We start from the raw sequence: 19,553 nt of genomic DNA on the forward strand, positions 1-19,553 counted from the left end.
GTATTTATGGCAGCAGTGTCTGGCTGCAGAACAGTCTTTGTCTAGATGGGTTTCCTATCACTTTCTAATTCACTTCATTTCAATCAACAATCCATGCCAAGGACCAACAGCCAAAACACCAACAGACACTTGCTCGGTCCTTCGTGCCTCTGGCTTTTCTGGCATACGTACAGTACACAACACGCTCAATCAATTATGCTAATGAAATGAGTATGAAGAGTGTCGAACACATGGTTGGTTGGTTCAATGGATGCACAGAGGATGTTTTTATGGAGCCACAGGGGTTAGGGCTAAGTGGGAGAAAACAGCGAGGTAGAACAGCGCTGGGAACATCGAACCTGGAACGCCTTGTATCCGTGTGTGTGTGTGTGTGAAAGAGAGACACACTGAAACAAGTGATTAGTGAATGATTACATCCTCAGTGAACCATGCTCTGAATAGAGCATAGTGGACTGGACTGCACAGTGATATATTTTAGTTGTCTATAGTCCACTGAATCTCATTTATCATGCCCTATAAATGGTTCCAACCTAAGTAGAAAGGATGGAGCACTGAGCAAATAAACTTCTGGCTTTTAAGAAAATTAAACATGCTGTATGAACAAGGAGAGAATTCAAATTTAGATGATGATCTACCCTCTCGGAGCTCCTGTGTGAAATTTCTCAGAATAATTTCTTAGATAAAGTAAATAGAAATTCATTAAATCATAGGTTCGACTTCAAAAGCTCATAAAAAGCTTAACTTAAAAAAAATGAGAGAAATGGAGGAGGAGAGGGTTAAGTAGAACGCTGTTTATACAGGAGGCGAGTTGTGTAATTTGCTACAGCAGGTTAGGAGATCTTCCTGTTTCTTTTTTCACCTCTGAATCACAGCAGACTCCCACTGATTCCGAAAACAGAGCCAACTTACTAATCTAAGCAAAAAGTCAGCAAATATGCAGCGTAGCGTCTGTGACGGACAGATCCATTAAAATAAGAGACTCTCTGCTTATGCTGACCCATATTTCTGTAACCAGTTGTACACAAACTCATGCACAAAACCCATGATTATTCCTTTTTTTTTTCACCCTCACTCATACACCTTTGAGGGGAGTCGTATCATTTAGGCAGGGTAATTGAAGCGGCAGCAATTCAGAACAATGCGGAAAATGGAAAAATGGGTTAAACATCAATAAATCACATTCAAATGAGTGAGATGGGTTTGAGGCTTTCTTGCACTCTAATTGTTTCAAAAAGCAGCCCACACACCGAGGACCTGCATCAATTAAACATGGCTTTTTATAAATTATGCATAAATACACAGACACAGGATTTAATGCTGGGTATTGACAATAACTGAATGAGGACCAGTGGTTAACAGCAGCTGACCGCCCTCGTTGTTTATAATGGAAAGCCAATTCATTTGCACAAGAGTAAAGACCATTTATCAATTATTCAGACCTGCTATGTTCAAGCAGCGCCTGTCCTTAGCTGGTAAAGGTAAATAAATACTCTCTCCCAAACACACACACACACACACACACACATACAGTGTGACAAATTCACATCAGTCACACACAATGCTGTCCCCATTGCTATTGTTAGGGGATCGGCGGATCAAACGCTTCACGGAGCATTGCTCCAAATACAAGCAACAACTCTGGCCGCCGTGCTCGGTTCTGCTTTCTCAGGAGGACAACAGGCAGGCTGTAGTCACAAAGGCAATCGTCCTGTGATTCATGTATCAGCAGCGCAACGTGTCAGTGTGCAAAGTGTTAATAGTAAGATTAGCGCTCTGGTTTGTGGTGGGGCTGTAGCCTTCACGAAACAGTAGGATTTACCGCCTGTGCAACATCTCAAAAAATGCCTCCAGGACATCTGAATGCCTTGAGGCTAATGTTGTAGGAGGAGCAGTGGTGAAATGTTAAAACATTCTGTTATTCCACATTTAAGGTCTGTGTGTAATCCCCAGCACACCACTGTCTGCGCAAAACATAAGGTCAGGGATAAAGAGGCATGCGTAGAGGAACACCAAATATTTCCAGCCGTTTCAGGGAAAAACAAATGTAGAAAAACACCCTTTCCTCTCAGAGATGATGTGAACTATTCCTATCATTCCCCCACACATTTTTAAGGTCGATCCTAGAATTATGTCTCCAAAATACCATGTGGTGTTGCTGAAAAGCAGCTGACATGAGGCATATTTTGTTGTGTGAATTCAAAACTGCTTAGATGCACCAATTTCTATCATCTCTCTTGCACACTTCCATAATCTATAACCTACATTTAGAGTTTGCAAATCCCTTTTCCAGCTTTTTCCGATGCCTCTGGGGGGCTCTTTCATACTGGGAGAGGAGAGGAGAGGAGAAGAGAGGAGAGGAGAGGAGAGAGGGGCAACCACAGAGTAACTGGGTGTTGGCAGTCGGACTGCTGGATGTGGTTTGAGAGGCCTCTATCTTCTCCCCAAGCTTGTTAAAAGAAATAATGTGGAGCAGCACTTCATCTAATGGCAAATCCACTTCTGAGGCTGGTTGCTCTGGTCAGAATTAAAACCATCTGATTGATCTTAAGGACATGAGTAATAGTGACCACCATCCTGAATCTCAGCCTGATTTCCCTGAACACACCCTAACCAGTGCTTTTGCATGGGTACAGAGAAAAATGCATCCCGCAGAGAAACCCACTTAGGAACAATAAAAAAAAAAAAAATCCAAATGAAATGAAAATTCACAGCGCAGCCAATCCAAAGTGTGAAAGCGAGAATTTAAAAAAAAATACAAAATAAATGTAGACGCAGGGAGTAAAACGAGTCCATTCAGTAAATTGCTGTTTCAATTTTGAAATATCAATCACGTGAAGATAAATTACATAGGGGGGAAAAAAAAATCCCCATCATGCGCTGTAGTGAGAAGCTTGTTTACAACAAATCAGGCATTCATGTGGTCACAAGCTCATATATTCCGAGATTTTTTTTTCTACTTAAAATCTCCTGCTGGTTGTTTTGTGGGATCAGTTTTTTTTTTTATATCTGCTGGAAAAAGCAGCAGGTCAGGAGAACAAGAGTCGGCGCAGTCCTGCAAGTTCCCACAAGCACGCTGCCTATTTAATAACCGAGTACCTGCTTCAGAGAATGACACATTGTTAATTGTGCTGCTCGCGCTTTTTGCTTAGTATGAGACAAAATAGGTCCGCTGAGACTTACACTTCTTTATTCCGTATGGGTGAACAGCATAAGAGGGATTAAGCACGAAATTGTGGGCTGTTTATATACAGAGGGGGTTCGCTGTTGTAAGAAAGCATCGCAGCTCCTATTGTGGGCAAAAAAATAAATATACGGTGACAATATGTAGCGTGTAAGTCGCAGTATGAATAGGTGAAAGCTCAGGGAGTTGGTAAAGTGAAGCGGGTGCACTTGTCGCCTGGCTGTCCAGAAAACAAGCCTCCGGAGCAGGAGAGGCTGTCCGCGACGAGGAGCGCGTAAAGTTTGATATAAACAAAGAAATCTTACCTTCAGCTCATGAATGGATATGCCTAGGAGTGGTGATACAGCTCTGTCGTTTTAGTAATCCATCAGATTTGTCTCTCAAAGCAGTTCGGATGGTGCTCGCTTCGGGATAACAATACGAGCGCTACTTTTCTCTTGCGCTTTTTGTTACATGCCGCGCTCAGATCGCACCTTCTTCAAATCGGAATATCCATCAGAAATCCACACTAGACAGAAGGACAGAGAGAAGAAGAAGAAGGAAAAAAAAAGCGACTTTGGGGCTCCTAAAGTCCTCTTAAGTAAAAGAGAAAACGGACGGAACCAAGCGGGTGTCCCGGCTCTAGCTACGGAGCTGAACGCAGTCCCTTCCCACAAAAGCCGACGGTCATCCTATTTGGAGATGAAGCTTCTTACCAGACTGGAGCGGAGCGCAGCGATCCCAGCTGTCACCCGCCCGCTACACACACACACACACTCTCTCTCTCTCTCTCTCTCCCTCTCACACACACATGCATTGGGAGGAGCCACGTCCATGGAACGGGAGCTATTGTGTCAATGGATGCCAGTTATGGACAACTGTAGCCTATTTCTATTTTTACGCAGCGGCATTGCTCGAGAATGTGCGCAGGAGAAGGAGAAAGCTCGTGCGCCATTAATAGTGTCGACACAATTAAGGGGGGGGGGGAAGTATTGAGGGGGGAATTAGGAGGTTTCTGGAAATGTAAATGAGATTAACTGGCGTTTATGTAGACGTGCAGACGGGTCCGCTGGCTCTGTGTCATGCAAACTGTCAGTGGTGATTTGGAGGAGACAATAAAGATGCTGGTCCGTCTTTATCTTCCCACTTCGTGCCGATGCGAATCGGAATGTGATCGGGTTCAAAGCCTCTCTTGTCTGATGTCTGTGCAGGACCAGCCCACCTTGGTGGTCTCTCAGCAGTCCCAGGATGCCAGGAGCGCGCGCGCACCCCAAAAACACACTGGTGTGCAGTAAATAAGATTTTTTTTTTTGTCCTGATTGTACTTATCTGGAATCTCATCAGAAACGGTCATGAGGGAGGTAAAGTCTAACAGCTGCAAAGTTCAAAAAAAGCTGCTGTTTGGATTTGAGGCACATTTACAATCTGATGTCAGCCTGCTGCACATATTCTGTCTCCTTTAAACACACACAGAAGCACGCGGCATGCCTCAAACTCAGCCAAAATCAACATCAATTTGTCAGATTGAAAACTGCAAGACTGCCACAAAGCAAACATAACTACTTGCACATGCTCTGAGATACACAGCATTGCCACTGTGCTCACACACACACCCCTCCCTCCCTTTACACACGCACATACACACATACCTGTGTAGACATCTCGATTTAACATATATTAAAAGCTCCGGAGGGACGAAGCTAATGTGTGCAAGGCTTTGGGCTTAAGGTTATATAATAACATGCCACCTGTGAAAGCAGAGCAGCAGCAGAAAGTGTGTGTGTGTGTGTGTGTGTGTGTGTGTGTGTAGGCCTGTCAGGCACTATTGCTGTCTTGTTACTGTAACAGTGCTGCCTCCACAGGCCCTCTGCCAAACACTGTATGGAGTCGTCCCTTCTTTAATTCTGTAATGTAAACTAATGCGTTCCTGCCTGCCAATCCTTCCCTCGTCTGCCATGATTGAATTTGTCACAAATACAAATGTCATTTACCGACATGCAGTCGAATCACCTTACGTCGCTCTGCAGATGAAGCAGAAAATGTAATCACAGTCAAATACCGTTTTCGTCCTTCTTCATTCTATCGAGGAGATCAGTGTTTTGTTTGAACGGCTGCTTTAAAACGGTTTTGATATGAGAAAGCAGTAGATAGAAATGTGAGGTGTATGCAAATGCCTGCACCTCTTTGGCAATTAACAGCCTGGAATACATACATATATCATGCATCTCATCTTACAGTATAATGTGCAGCGGGCTCTTTCAAGTTCATTAAAATTCTGCGTGAGAAATGCTTTTGAGTGGAAGCGCGCTGTTGACACATGCAGGTGAATCGTTATGGATACTACATACAGATGAGAGGAGCATTTTGATCAGCTGACATCAATAGCCATGCAAATGTCGCAAACCTCTAAACAAATCAAACTACAGTACGTGGAACTTTTGAGCATTTCACACACTAGCGCCGCCGTTGGGTTCTTTAATCTTTCTCTCCCTCGCTCTCTCACACACACACACACACTTTGAAGTGGAAGTGTTCTAAAATGTGGGAGGCGGGCCTAGTATAATTCGAGCTCAGTAATGTCAAGATACGCGCCAGTTAGTCTGAACTGTGGAAATATGCTGGTGTCAGAGCTTATCTCGCTTATCTTACTAAAGTTGTCCCAGGCGCATTAGGACTGTGTGTGTGTGTGTGTGTGTGTGTGTGTGTGTGTGTGTGTGTGTGTGTGTGTGTGTGTGTGTGTGTGTGTGTGTGGAGGAGAGGCCGTTGAAATGGAGCAACCATCACATCCCGGACTGGGACCGACAGCAAGCGTACAGCACAGAGTCTTATGGGAGTCAGTTCTACTCATACTCACACACACTCAGGCTTTTTTTTTTTTTTTTTTTTTAACATCTTCTGACTAAATTACCACTGCAGCACTCATACCTCCCAGTTTTCTCCTTCTCAGGGACTTGGTTTAAGTTTTATCATCTCCTGTCACTGATATTGTCTGATCTTTTTGGCAACTTCAGGTCGTCTTACAACTAATTCTCACCCCTGCGCCGGCTATAAAAGATCTCTTGGAGACCAAAATCAAATTTGTCTAATGTGTGACACTGTTATATTACTATTGCATCACTTTTGAAATAAACATTACTTGCTTCAATTTCTGTCCTTCTGAAACTTTACCTCTTCTCGCCTCTTTTCTCCCATCATGAAAAGATACATCACATCATGCATGAGCTGGGTTCACGTTGATTTAAGTAACAGTAGGCCTGAATGTAATGATAGCTCATGTCAGTATATCCTAAATTGAAAACAGAGAGAGGGAAGTAGATTAAATATGCATATCTTTAACATTGTTGAATAAATCAATCAGTAACTTTTTCACTGACAGTAAATCAATAGTTAAGTCCTGTGATTACTGCTAAAGTTGGAAATCTCGCTCTACACCGAGTCCCTATAATCTCAGGAGTCACAAAAGAATTAAAAAAAGATGGATAACTGCAGTGGACTGGCGACCTGTCCAGGGTGCACCCTGCCCTCGCACATAAGCTAGCTGGGATTGGCTCCAGCACCCTGTGACCCTGAACAGGATGAACGGTACAGAAGATGAATGAACTCCGGTGGAACAGCAAACAACTCATCAATCACAGACTGATGAGCTCAAAATGCATAGAAATGAGATTCACATCTCTCAGTTTGTTGTGTTTCATAAGCATTTTTGCACATTTCCTAATCTGAAATGTACAGAAAAAATAAAACTATGAAATTTGATTGGCGCATTAAAAGTTCAAAATCAAAATCAAAATACTGATTCATCATTTTCTCAACAGTTCATTTGGGAATGTTAAAGTTTTTCTGATTTATAGTATTTAAAGTCACTACAGATACTTCAAAAATGAACAATTATGCATTTACCTTAACTCAAGCACCGTATCTGAATACAATAAATAAGAAATATATTCATAACCAGCTGCACAGTGATGAATTAGTAGCACTCTGACCTCACAGTGATATTAGATGATAAAATTTGCATGTTATCCCTGTGCCTCTGTGGGTTTTCCTATCCTGTACAAATAGTTTATTGCAAATAAACCTTGTGCATTCACATGTATAAGTGCTTTAAAGATGATCACGCCGTGACTTTCTCACTGCTTTGTATTACTGTCATATAGTTTCTGCAAAGAATGCACAAGTCTTTGAATGTAGGTGGCAAACGTGGAGCGTAACCCCTTAAAACCGAATAATGCTTCCCCAAATTTGGCCACAGCCAGCTGTAAATCACTGAGGCTAAAGTTAACAACCTTAGAAATACAGGGCTGCCTTTGTCAGTGGCTAAACTCAAGCAATCATAATCTGTAACTGTGAAGAAAAACTGCATTATAGCACAAAGTGTATCAAATCAGCCTGAAAAACATAAAAAATACACAAAAATAGAGCAGAGCATTGAATCCATGTGGTGGTGGCGTATCCTCATTGGAGGTTGACATGGAAACCGTCAGAAAAAGGCCCGGGACACGGGGTGGGAGGTGTCTGAATTTCATATAGGCCACTTTCTCTTCAATCCGAGGGAGACATATTCCAACACTCGCACTTGGAAGCGCCTGTTTCCCCATAAGTGAGTAGACGAGTCTGAAGATGCTTGTTAAAAACAACATGTCACACAAACAATCTGTCGTGGGTCTGCGGGACTCCAGTTTTCATATTTCCGTCTGGTTGGAGTCACCGGAGTTTTGCTGTTCCTTTATATCACAATGTGCTGTAGGTGATGGGATGTCCATTTGAAGCCTGCTGAGCCATGCGCTTTACCGCCGGACCCAGGAAGGAGCATCATTTGTTCAAAACTGCCATTGCTGCTGTTGCCTGAGTCCTAATGGCTGCCGCTCACCTGTGGATCATACAGACAGCCGAGAAAGAAACAGAAGCCCATTTACGGAGGCGTCTGCGATGATTCTGTTCCCCGCCGATCATTGAATCCGTCTGCTACTTCTCCTCTTAGCACTTTAATAGGCTCTGCTGCCTGTGTAGTTTCCCCAAGGAGTGGAAAGTAAAAAATAGTAAATACAGTGTGTACCTGTTCAAATGGTTTTCGCCATCACACCGTTGACTAAAAAACCTTTCCATATGTGACCTTTGGAGCATAATAAATCACAGTTGCATTCACAGCGTGCACAGTGTTGCACTGTTTCTGTCAGGCTGGAATTGATCATCATTTTGTGGACGGTGTTGAAAACTGATGGGGGCAGTGGGGATTACAGAGCTCCAGACAAGCACTGGTAAACAGCTACAGGCTTGAAAGTCATAGAGCTGGTTTTTTGTAACCATAGCAGAGCTTCAACACTTTTTTTTTTTGCATTTGCATTTGCATTTGCAGGACTTCCAGGAGCCCAAGCATCACTTTACTTTTAAAAATAAAGTTACTCTGTCCACTTTACTTTTGTGAAGCTTAAGCTTGTTTCACCGAGCATTGTTCAAAATGCAGAATGTACCTTTTCAGTGGCACAGTCAGTCAAACACACTCAAATTCAAATATGAAGTTAATAAGAATCAATAATCATCCTCAAACTGGATGTAGAACTGTTGCAGGAAACCTGGAGGAAACCCAAGCATGCACAAGGTGAGCATACAGATCACACACAGAAAAGCCCCCAGTGCAAATATTTCATCTGATTTGATGTAATATTACACAAAATCAGTTTAGAAAGCACATTTTCTGGTGACCCAAATGTTTCATACAAAGTTGCACACTGAGAAAATACTACCTGGAGGCGCTGCTGCTTGTCGAGTGGCCCCGGTGTCGAGCTCATGCAGAAGAGATAAGATGCAATTACAGCATCGCGTTTAAATATTTACATATGCCGACTCTCAGTCGCCCGCTTTTCATCAGAGGTAAACATTTGTTTCGAAATCATGAGCCCAAAATATCCGCCCATACTGTGTCGAGCTCAGGAAAATGAAGCACACAGCATCACATTCCACTGTTAGACACTTTGATCAATGGCCTCCACCCAGCTATAATTTAGCACTTAGCCTTGATGGAGGGAGATTATTCAGCTGTTGTCACATTTTTACTCTGACACATTTGTTTCTGGCTGAGGTTTGTCAAACAATATTGAAACGGAAGGAAATTGAATCTAATTTTTTTGTGTTCAAACCAGACGTCTGGTACACACAACCAGCACAGGAATCACAGTTTGGATACACTATTTCAGAAACAATTGACATTTTATGTCCATATTCAATTTAGACAATAAACATTGTTGGTGGTCAATATAACTGGTTTCGGAGAAACAATTATTAGTTACTTTTTTGAAACTGTGAGTTTTTTATTAGCTACTTAAACAGGAAATCAGATGCTCCTTTGAAACTTCTTTTGTTCATCTGTTTTTTTCTGTTTAAAAAAATTGTATGACTTGATTTGCACATCGTTGTGTCAGAATCATATAACCTTGTATTATCAAAGTCCAAAAAAATTAAATTTTTGTATAGATTGTGTTTCTCAGCAGTAGAATTATTAAAAAAAAAAAAATAGTGTGGAGGTAGGTTTACTAATGCTGAATCAATACTCACCTTAGTGGGCAGGACAGAGAGAGACAGCAGCTCTACAGCAGTTTTCATCCCTTCCGTTTCAGTGACGCATTCAATTTCACAGAAACTTCAATAACTGTAACTGTATTAGCATTTTAATATAGTAATGCATTACTTACACGTGACTTCAGGAATCAGTGCTATAACAGTAACATGTTACTTTATAATGCGTTATTTCACAATATCAGTCATTTTAAATAATCAACAAGTTTCATTATTGCTCAACAATGTTTGAGGGGAAAAGTGTATTCTGCAGATTTCTCATTGCATTTGCAGTGTGCATAAATGCTTGTTTTCTTTTATGTGTTTATGTGCATTGCACATCTGATACGCCAGCTTTTCCTTGTCAGGTAAGTTGTCAAACCCTTCAAATCAAGGGCAATATTTAACACATCCGGAAGATAGGGTGTCAGTCTCTGCTTTAGAGTCGAAATGTATCCAAACAGAGAAACTGTGATAGTGTTGCCCCTGAGCAGCAGAATAATGATCCTGAGATACCTGACAGACATCTCTCCCCGTGAACCGTCACTCACACATGTGCTCCTATGGATGCACTGTATGTGCACAAATCAACACACTCGAACACGCGCAGGAACATTCGTGAATGCATATTGTACCTGCGAACGTAAGCGGAACTAGCAAAAGAACACTGTGCAGCTGGTGGCATTATGATAATTGGAAGATAACAGTCAGTACTGCAGGAAATGGGAATCACTCAGCAATACAGGAAGAGCATCCGCATTTTTAGCACCATCCAACTGGCAAGTCACACTTTCACACGATTTTAATTGGTCTCCTAGAAAACTGTGGATGCCTTTTCCTCGGTTTCATTTAAGTCAGCCTGTATGCTCTGTTCAGCTATTATTGTACTACATTCAGAGACTATGGATTGTTGCTTAACAACACATTTTCCAAAATGTGTGTGTGTGCCAGAGTCGTAATAGCAAAGTGCTGTAAATCACGGCTGAGAGAGGCAGAATGAGAAAGTCCTGAAAGACCACGCACCCCATTTCACGTGTCCTTTACTTCAGAGGATGTTACATCGACACGCATGCGTTTTATGGATACTTAACCTAAATCAATATCACCGCTTATCTGAATACCATCTGTGGATACACCTGACCTTTACCTGACCTTTAAACCTGCTCTCACCTTGAAATGTTTTACCTCATCATGAAGATGCCTTAAGAAAGACGTGTCTCTGCGATGCGATTGGGTAACCAGATATTAGCGTCTCACAACATTTTAGCACACACAGACACACACAGACACACACACGCAAACCTGCTGTGCCTCGCCTCAGCCAGCTTCAGTTTCCTGTGTGCACCCAGGTTTGCATGAAAGCCATGAATAAGTCAGCATTTCTGCATGATAGGTCTGTAACTAGGAGTGACAGTTAGAGAGCATAGTCTTTACAATCTCAGATGGATTTGTGTGTGTGTGTGTGTGTGTGTGTGTGTGTGTGTGTGTGTGTGCGTGTGTGTGTGTTTGTGTGCGCTGTATGAGGGAACTGGGGAAGGGGGGTGGGGGGGGGGGTGAGGGTGGAGAGCTGAGTGCTTGTGCATGTGTCCTCCCCACTGCTTCATCTACCTCACAAATGGACGTCACGCTGCTGATGAGGCCTGAAAGCGAGAGCAGTTGTTGACGTCAGCTGCAAGCGGAGCCGCAAAGGTGACGAACGGCTGCAGTTTCCGGTGAAAACGGGCCATCAGGTAACGAGACACCACGATTACGAGATCAATTTTTATTTATCTGTCATAGGATACTGTGAACTGTGTTGAAGTCCCATTTTGCACCAAATAGAGGTTGTTCAGGTTTTATAACATCACCAAAACTTCTTGGGCGGCCAGTAAAAGATGGATTGAAACCTATAATTAGAAGATTTCCCCAGTGATAAATCCATGTCCATGTGCAAATGTTGTCTGATTGTTGTATACTGTGAATGAAATGTTTTCTTCTAGTTCCAGACATACCACCGTACAGCTGGTTCTGTCTGATCTTGACAGATAGGCAGTGTGGGACCCTGTCGGTACTCATGTGGTAGACTGTTTGGGAAGAACAGGTGCTACAAGCTCTCCAAAGTTTTATGGTGGCTGATCATATGGCTGACCAGCAGGCAGCACAGAAATTCTCACTTTCTACTTGTGTTTGTGTTGCTGTCTGGACAATCTTCTTAAATTACAATTGGTGCAAAAAAATAAAGTTATTCTGATTCATGAAAGATAAATGGGTCCAGAATTGCTTCCAACACCCAACATTTCATTTTTATGCTATAGTTTCTGCGTTTGTTGGTTTGTTTGGAGCTCAAGTTGTAGCCAAGCAATTGTATTATGAAGCCGTTTTACACATCAGAGCAAAGTGTGTCTCCAGGATATAAAATCTGTCATGTATAATTTAAACTGAATACTGAGTATGTGTGCTAATGCTTTGTGCACTCAGAACGAGTATGCGTTACGTTGATTTTCCACAGAATGTTTAATTCTTCTGTTTGCACAGCTTCAACAGGCCGAACAAGCTGCAGTGTTGAGGCTAATGCATTTATAGGTAAAACATTATAATTTCAATCCTTTTGACTGTAATGCACAAGTGATAATGAGATTAATTTGACAGACACCATAACTGAAGTTACTGCTGTCGTTCAGCTGTTGTCTCTCTGTCTCCTCCCAGTGTGTCTCCACCGTTGCTGTGGTTTATTTTTGGCACTATATAAGCGTTACCAATCCTTCATAAGAGCCGTGTGTGGTTCATATCTGCTGTTGTGTTGGTCTCCCTCCCATTGCTTTCACTCCGTGGATCAAAACTCTTTCGACAACAGGTGTTTTGCAGATTTCTGCATGACTGCCAGGAAACGCATCCGGTTCATGGGTGCGTGTACAAGTTTGATAAAAATAGATTTTAATGAAGACTTATTAGCTCAAACACATGTGAGCCACCATTTTTACTTCCAACTGAAATTCATTCATTCTTATTTGATGATGCAAAGACAAATAAAGAACTAAAAGTTACTCTTCCATGAGACTACTTAATTTAAATGTCTTAATAAAGTAATTGAGCAAACTAAAGTACTAACATCCTGTAACTTGACAACACTTTCCATGTGTACTGAACTCATTCCTTCTTGTGCTCCTCTTGAAATTGTTTACCTTTAAAGCAAACGAAACATTGCTGGAAATACAATTTGCCACATTTTATGATAACAAAATGTTGAATCGCCGTAGGAAACACAGGTGACCTCTGTCTCCTTGCTCTGTCTACATGAGCAAGCAGGATATTTGTGTACAGTACAGTGTACCGTGTTGCACCTACGGATGCATATCAGGTGTTGAGTGAAATCGATTTTATGCAGAAATGATGCTGCAGAGCACAGCGCCACTGAGGAACTACAATGGCATACAAAGTGGAAACAGATGTTCCCCTGACATTGCATATTATTATTCCCATCTTTATCGAGGCCCGTTCATCCAGATCAAAATCCCGATTTGGAGTTGACTCCAGCGTCTCGGTGTTCTCCCCCAGCTCCGGCTTTATCTTCACCTTGAGTACGGCGGCTGATTTAATGACATGTACACACAGCCCCTGCTGAATAAGTCATCCATCCTGTGCTTACACACCCATAGCGCTCATCTATTTTTCAGTCGGGGGAATTTCGGTCTTTCCGTCTCACTGCCACACTGTCTGCCTGTCCAGGTCTCCCCGTCTGTGTCTGTGTTTGTTTCTGTGTTCGTAGCATTTTTTTTTTTTCTGCAATCATATCCTGGTATCATCAATGTCAGTGTCTTGCTTGTTTCCTGCTGAGAACAACAGGTTTGTTGCTATTGACTTGTGGTTGTTTGGCTGGTTGGGGTTGAGTGTTTGGGATGCATGTAACAGTAGGAGGGGAAACAATTGGCTGGAATTGGAGTTTGCTCAACATGTCCACAATATTTGCATGTAGTCAAGACCTCGACCGCAGCTGGATAACTCCTTTCATTGAAGGTGAAAGTCCAAACAGTGGTTTCCCTTCCGTTTCATCCGCAGCAATGGTGCAAAATCACCTTCAAAGATACAAAATATTGAGCAATTTTTAACAGTGTCATGGCTGAATTAATGTCATTATGATCAAGCCCTGTGCATTCCTCCACAGACAGACCTTGTCTTTGAACTGCTAAATGATTGATGGGTGAGATGAAAGTGAATGTAGGTCACTGTGGGTGAGGGTCGACAGAAACAGCATAAATCAGACAGGGATAATAACGAGATATCATGCAGGATAATGGCCCAACCAGAGCCATTACAGGTATATTCAGCCGCTATAACTCAGCAATCTGCCACCGCCGCTAAATGCAGGATTGCACATTTTACCGCGAACAGATAATTTGATGTTGTAGAAAACACGGAGAGTTTTAGTGGTTTGGACGTGAGGTGTTTCCTGATCTGTGGGTCACATGAAGTGAACTGTGTTTAACCAGCAGCAGGAACAGGTACAACGATGGGTCATTTCAGGGACTGTGACACAAACCGCGCAGCTCCATGGACTTAATTTGGACATACTCGAGTGAAGTTTTAAATGAAAAGAAAAGATTCCCTTTTTTCCTCTCTTTTCATCGGCAGTGTTCCCACACCATCTGATTGCTCATCAGATGCGTGTTATTTGAGAAAGACGTGTTCTGGACGTCTGCTTTGTGATCTCTATTTAAATCATGCAAAAATATTCTTGTCTCCTCATTAAGAAAATTCACTTCACATTTTCTCAGACAGGAGAAAGCAGCCAGACAAAGAATGATGCCAAAGAGTCTGACGATGAAGAGGCTGGAGCTCAAAGAAAGTCAAAACACATTGACGCAAATACAGCTCAAACGCTCTGTGAACTATAGAGCAATGCTCTTCTGAAAACAAGGAGAATTCTACAGTAACAAGAGTACCTCCCCACAACTTTTTCCGCTTAATATCCTATTTTTTTAGGGATACTTTTACTTTCAGCTCAAAAGCAAATTGCATCGAGTTGCCTGTTTTGATGCCCAAGCCTGTTTTGCACAAGACAGACAATGAAGACATCAAATCATCACCTGTGTTTCTCCTTTTAGTCAATAGCCATGCATTATTCTATTATGGTACATTGTTGTGTGCCATGAAATATTCATGGTGAGTGAACATTTATATTGCATTACCACTTGCCCCAGATTTCAGCTGGTTTTTTGACACACATTAGACTGCGCTGGGCTCTTGGTGCGCAGCCAGTCCTCTCCTCACTTGCTAAAAACCCAGCTGAGAATCTCCTCTGAACAAATTTGGTTCAATCTCTGATCCATCTGAATGTAGCAGTGGGTGCGTAGCATCCAGAGATCAGCTGCACACTCAACAAAGCCCGTCGGTGAGAGAGAGGGGCCTCGATGTTCTCCCGATCTGTGGGAGAAAATGACAGGGGGAAATTGGGGGTAATGCGAGCTATCAAAAGAGCAAAAAGACACAAATAAAAGGCCAAGAAAGGAGAAAACCGGAGAACAGATGGAGGGGAAAAAAAGATGGGAAAATCATAAAGGCTGGAGTCAGACGTGATGAAAAAGAGGGCGAGGGCCATAAAGAGGTAAAGGCCGGACGGAGTTTGTGTTGTCAGCGCAGAGAGGACGGCAGGTGATGGAAGGATAATGACAGAGGGAGGAGCTTGCCTGACCCCTCCTGACCTCTCCCTGAGTCCGGCTGCTGGGAAGAGCCGGAGGAAGTGGGCGCAGCAGAAGCCCTAATGTGATGGGATATCCTGCCGCCTGCCTGCTAACCCCTTTTCCTCTCCCTACGTTTCACAGTCACCTCCGCGGGACGACCGCTGCACAGGAGCAACACAGCACACTCAGAAACATCTTGACACGCGCACAAGCACAGATGGACGCAGGCCTTTGTACATGCTGACAGTCTAAAAACATATGCACGCAGCCACACACACACACACAGTTGACTCAACACTCAGAGCCAAGGACACTTTCACTCAGGTCGCCGCATTACGCGGAAATGAAGGGCAGCGTTGAAATCATAGAACCGAGGGCAGAGAGCCGGTGGATTACAAACACGGAGCGTCTGCCAGAGACGGCAGCGGCAAAAACAATATTATCATGCAGCGCCGTTCAGCCAGTTTACTGAGTGCAAACAAAGCCCATTATCCCTCTCTGTACAATTTCAAACGTATACATCCAAATGAAAGCGTCTCCTCTACAGAGCAGTTACAGGGATTCACGTAATTACCCGGAGATGAGACGATTCATCATTTTGTGATTACGCTGAAGTCAAACGCTAAGCAGCTCGTCCCTTCAGAAGAACATTTGTTTTATTTGCCGTGATGTATCATTACGCTCAGTTGCTCGTGGGCCCCCGTCCGTCAAAGTTCAGCTACTTGTGGGTATGTTCTGCCCCTCTTTACCCCCTCCCCTCCACACAGGAAACATCAAAGCCTGGCCCCACTGAAACTTCAAGCCCATTTTGGCATAGCCCTCCTACCTCTAGATCCAGTAATTACAGCTCATACAAGACATCAACATTATTACTCGTCGAACCACTGTATAATAATACCACAAAGCACTTCAAAGAGACAACTCACATTTCAAGGGAAAAATAAAAGCTCATGGATTATGCATTAGGAAGGACTGATTCAACCTTCCAGAGCAGCTGGGGCTCGCTTCACAATATTTGGGGTGGGACCCCGAACTCGTAGTTTAGGTTTATGTTGGCGTAATTTAAGAAAGTGCATTTTACATGTCTGTTAAAGCCGGACGCAGCCTGTGGTTTGAGGTATTTTTAACCACCCTGCTCATTTGCATTCACAATGCAGAGCCTATTTCACATGTAACAATAGGATTATGCAGCAGCCAAGTGTGAATTTAGGCAGAGAGGTTAAATTGCAGTGCCTTGACAGGATATCCTTGCAAAAAAAAAGGGATGGTTTTTTGTTTTGTATGCTTCAACACTGCCATCTTGTGTTTTGTCTCATGTGGATCTAACTATTTGTCTTTCCACAGTTTTTTCTTCTGTTTAGGCATATTTTTCTCTCCATTAAAAGGGCTGAAACTTAGATATAGAGAATTTCTGCTCAGTGAGCATCCCTTAAATTGACATTCTTACCCCATGCATAGAAATTGTGTCACAGCTACAGGAGAAACATAGATTTTAGTAAAGAAGAATAGAAAGCATTTCTGATGAGTGATGGAAGGTGAGATAACAAAAAATACTGTAAAGGACATGGCAAAAATAGAAGGAGTGGAACTCGAAAGTGAGGTTATTTCTTTATGCCCACCAGTCATCATGTTGGCAGCATGAGTAATGGGGTTCATATTCACAGCAGGAGCAACAAAGCATGTGAGGTATGACTAATGATTTGTTGTTTATTCCGTTGGTGAGCGGCGGATATTTTGCAAGTGCATCAATATTTGATGTAAAATGCTGCAGATAAAAACAGAGTTTGCAGAAAGAAATCACAAAGCATGATAGATTGCATGGATCAGATCAGAGCAAAACACAGTTTACAGGCCACAAATCAAAACTGGTTTGTTTATTTTTTTTACCCAGTTTTCTTCAGTTGGGATTGTGGGTGTAACTTTTACTGTGTGATTTCAATCACAATCGTGCAAAGAAATACAAAAATCTAACTGTCTCAGAAACAGCAGTGTGTCAAAACCATGGAATATAATAATTTTTAATAAAGATAAATGTAGATTGAGCTAATTTGGAGAAGTAGACTACAATCCATGATCTTTTATTAATAACATTGATTGAAAACTGTTGTATTAATCCCATTTATTGCACTGAATGACATTGAGTGACATTATTAAGCTTTTCATTTTCTGCCCCAGGTACTGAAACAGCAGCTGAGACTGAAAGTCACTGACATATTTCATATACTAAATCATTTCCCCAAAAAAATCATCATCAGTATATTTTTGGGAATGTTTTTTCACTTACCTAAAGTAAACTTTCGCTCAAATTCCTTTCCTGTCTAAAATAAATTGAAAAAGTATACCTAACTTCATTTCTTTTAGTTATCTTCACCAAAGCAGCAGCTGATAAGGAATGAGGCACTCAGACACAAAATTGAAGAATTCAACAATACACAAAACAGAAATATCTTTAATTCACAGCCGTCTGTAATCTTCCTTGGATAATGAGATGGATGACGGATGGTTTGGATGAAGATGTGACCAGATGACTTCTAAATATAATGTTTTTCTCCTAAGTTTACTTTGGAAATGAATGTAAATTCAAGAAATATATCTAACTTTAGTTTACGTATGTACGGTTGTGTCAGGAATAAAAAGCCATGTGATATTTCACCCAGCTATAAAACAAAGCTACATCTTTGATAATGCCATGACCTACTTCCATACTGGGGAGTCAACAGTTTCATCACGGCTAAATGTATCCAAGCTCCCCTAATGTCGCTAACATGTCAGCCATTTTAATTAGTCATGGAGAGTGTCTGTCCCATTTATTTCAACATGCCGTAATTGAGTTTGAAGGCGTCATCCTCCATCCCCATTCATGCTCCCTTTCTACAGCAGCGTTAAAACTGAATGTGTGAACATAGAGTCAGATTTATCTTGTAGATGGTATAAAATATTGGACAGTGTGTTATTATTCGTTCATTCAAAGCTGTATTAGTTTCAATTTTTTTTTCAGTCAAAACCAACAATCTTTAACAAAATCTTGACAAGATGAAATAACTAAAGACATGAAATAGGAAAACTAAAAGGAAAAAAAAATCTAATTGTTGGAAATTCTTGCCCAGCTCTAATATTTGGACTGGTTGCAGTAAATTGGCAACCAGTGTATTGAACAACATTGACACCCTGTGGTTATTTTGGTTCAGTGCACAGACTTCAAACAACAGAGCTGTGAATATGCCAATCATTTCAGGTTTTCCATCCATCTTCCTCACAGTGTTGTCCAACTCAGGGCCACATTTCTTGGATTCCAGTTGAGTATAGATGACGGTAGGCGGGTAGGCAGCCCGTCATCGGGCAGCCAGAGGGAGACAACCACCCAAACAGCCATATTAATACACAGAATGCAGCAACATTTAGTCATTAATTTACAGTGCAGTCAAAAACAAACAAACAAAGACATACTTTATCATATTGATAATCATGTAGATTTCAGGGTACGATACACTTTTTTCCAAGCAGGAACTTCACAGGTCTTCAGCTGAATTGCTTTCGTGATTTTAATGAAACCTATCCACAACATAATACTGATAAATGCTGCATGCACAACGTGCTTCATTTGAACCTAATGTCATTTAGCAGGATTCATTTACTGCAGACCGTCTCTTCAAGTCATCCCAGACCGTCTCCACAGTGATGATAATGTGAGTTTTGTGGGAGCCATAACATCTGTTGCAGGGCTCGCCGTACTCTTTATGAGTTCAGTAGTTTGGGGCCATTGTCGTGCTGCAAAATGAGTTTGGTACCAATCAAATGTCTCTGATGACATTGCATACATTGATAAGAACCTGCCCGCAGCTCTCACCATTTATTCAGATCAAATCTCAAACTCAGTGTGGAGGAAATAAAGGAAGTGCTATCATGCCTCTGGTAGCACGGAGCCCTTCAGGGACCAGGCTGTTCTTTTCTGAAATAAAGAATACTCATCCCGGTAATTTCTCAGCTCCTAGGCTCAGTTCTTTCCATGCAGAGTACGTCCAGGCCTACAGAAAAACATCTGCAGTGTTTTTTTCTTTAAAAGTCTTCACCGTTTTTGACCAAATCTCCCTTGCACATTATTCCCAATCAGCTCTGATCTGATGGTGCAGTCACACATCATGTACCTTCAGAATGAGATTCATTTGTGGTCATCAACTTTTCCT

General features: G+C 42.0%; 1 protein-coding gene across 2 annotated transcripts in view; it reads right to left on the reverse strand.

Moving 5' to 3' along the window:
• sema6a (sema domain, transmembrane domain (TM), and cytoplasmic domain, (semaphorin) 6A) overlaps positions 1–3,920 on the reverse strand; it is a 104,249-nt gene extending 100,329 nt beyond the window's left edge. For both annotated transcript variants that reach the window (XM_030104641.1, XM_030104640.1), the window contains exon 1: positions 3,487–3,920. The gene's annotated coding sequence lies outside the window, so the exon portion shown is untranslated. The remainder of the gene's footprint in view (positions 1–3,486) is intronic.
• Positions 3,921–19,553: the final 15,633 nt, after the last annotated feature.

This window comes from Salarias fasciatus, chromosome 12 (assembly GCF_902148845.1).
Source record: "Salarias fasciatus chromosome 12, fSalaFa1.1, whole genome shotgun sequence".
NCBI lineage: Eukaryota > Metazoa > Chordata > Actinopteri > Blenniiformes > Blenniidae > Salarias > Salarias fasciatus.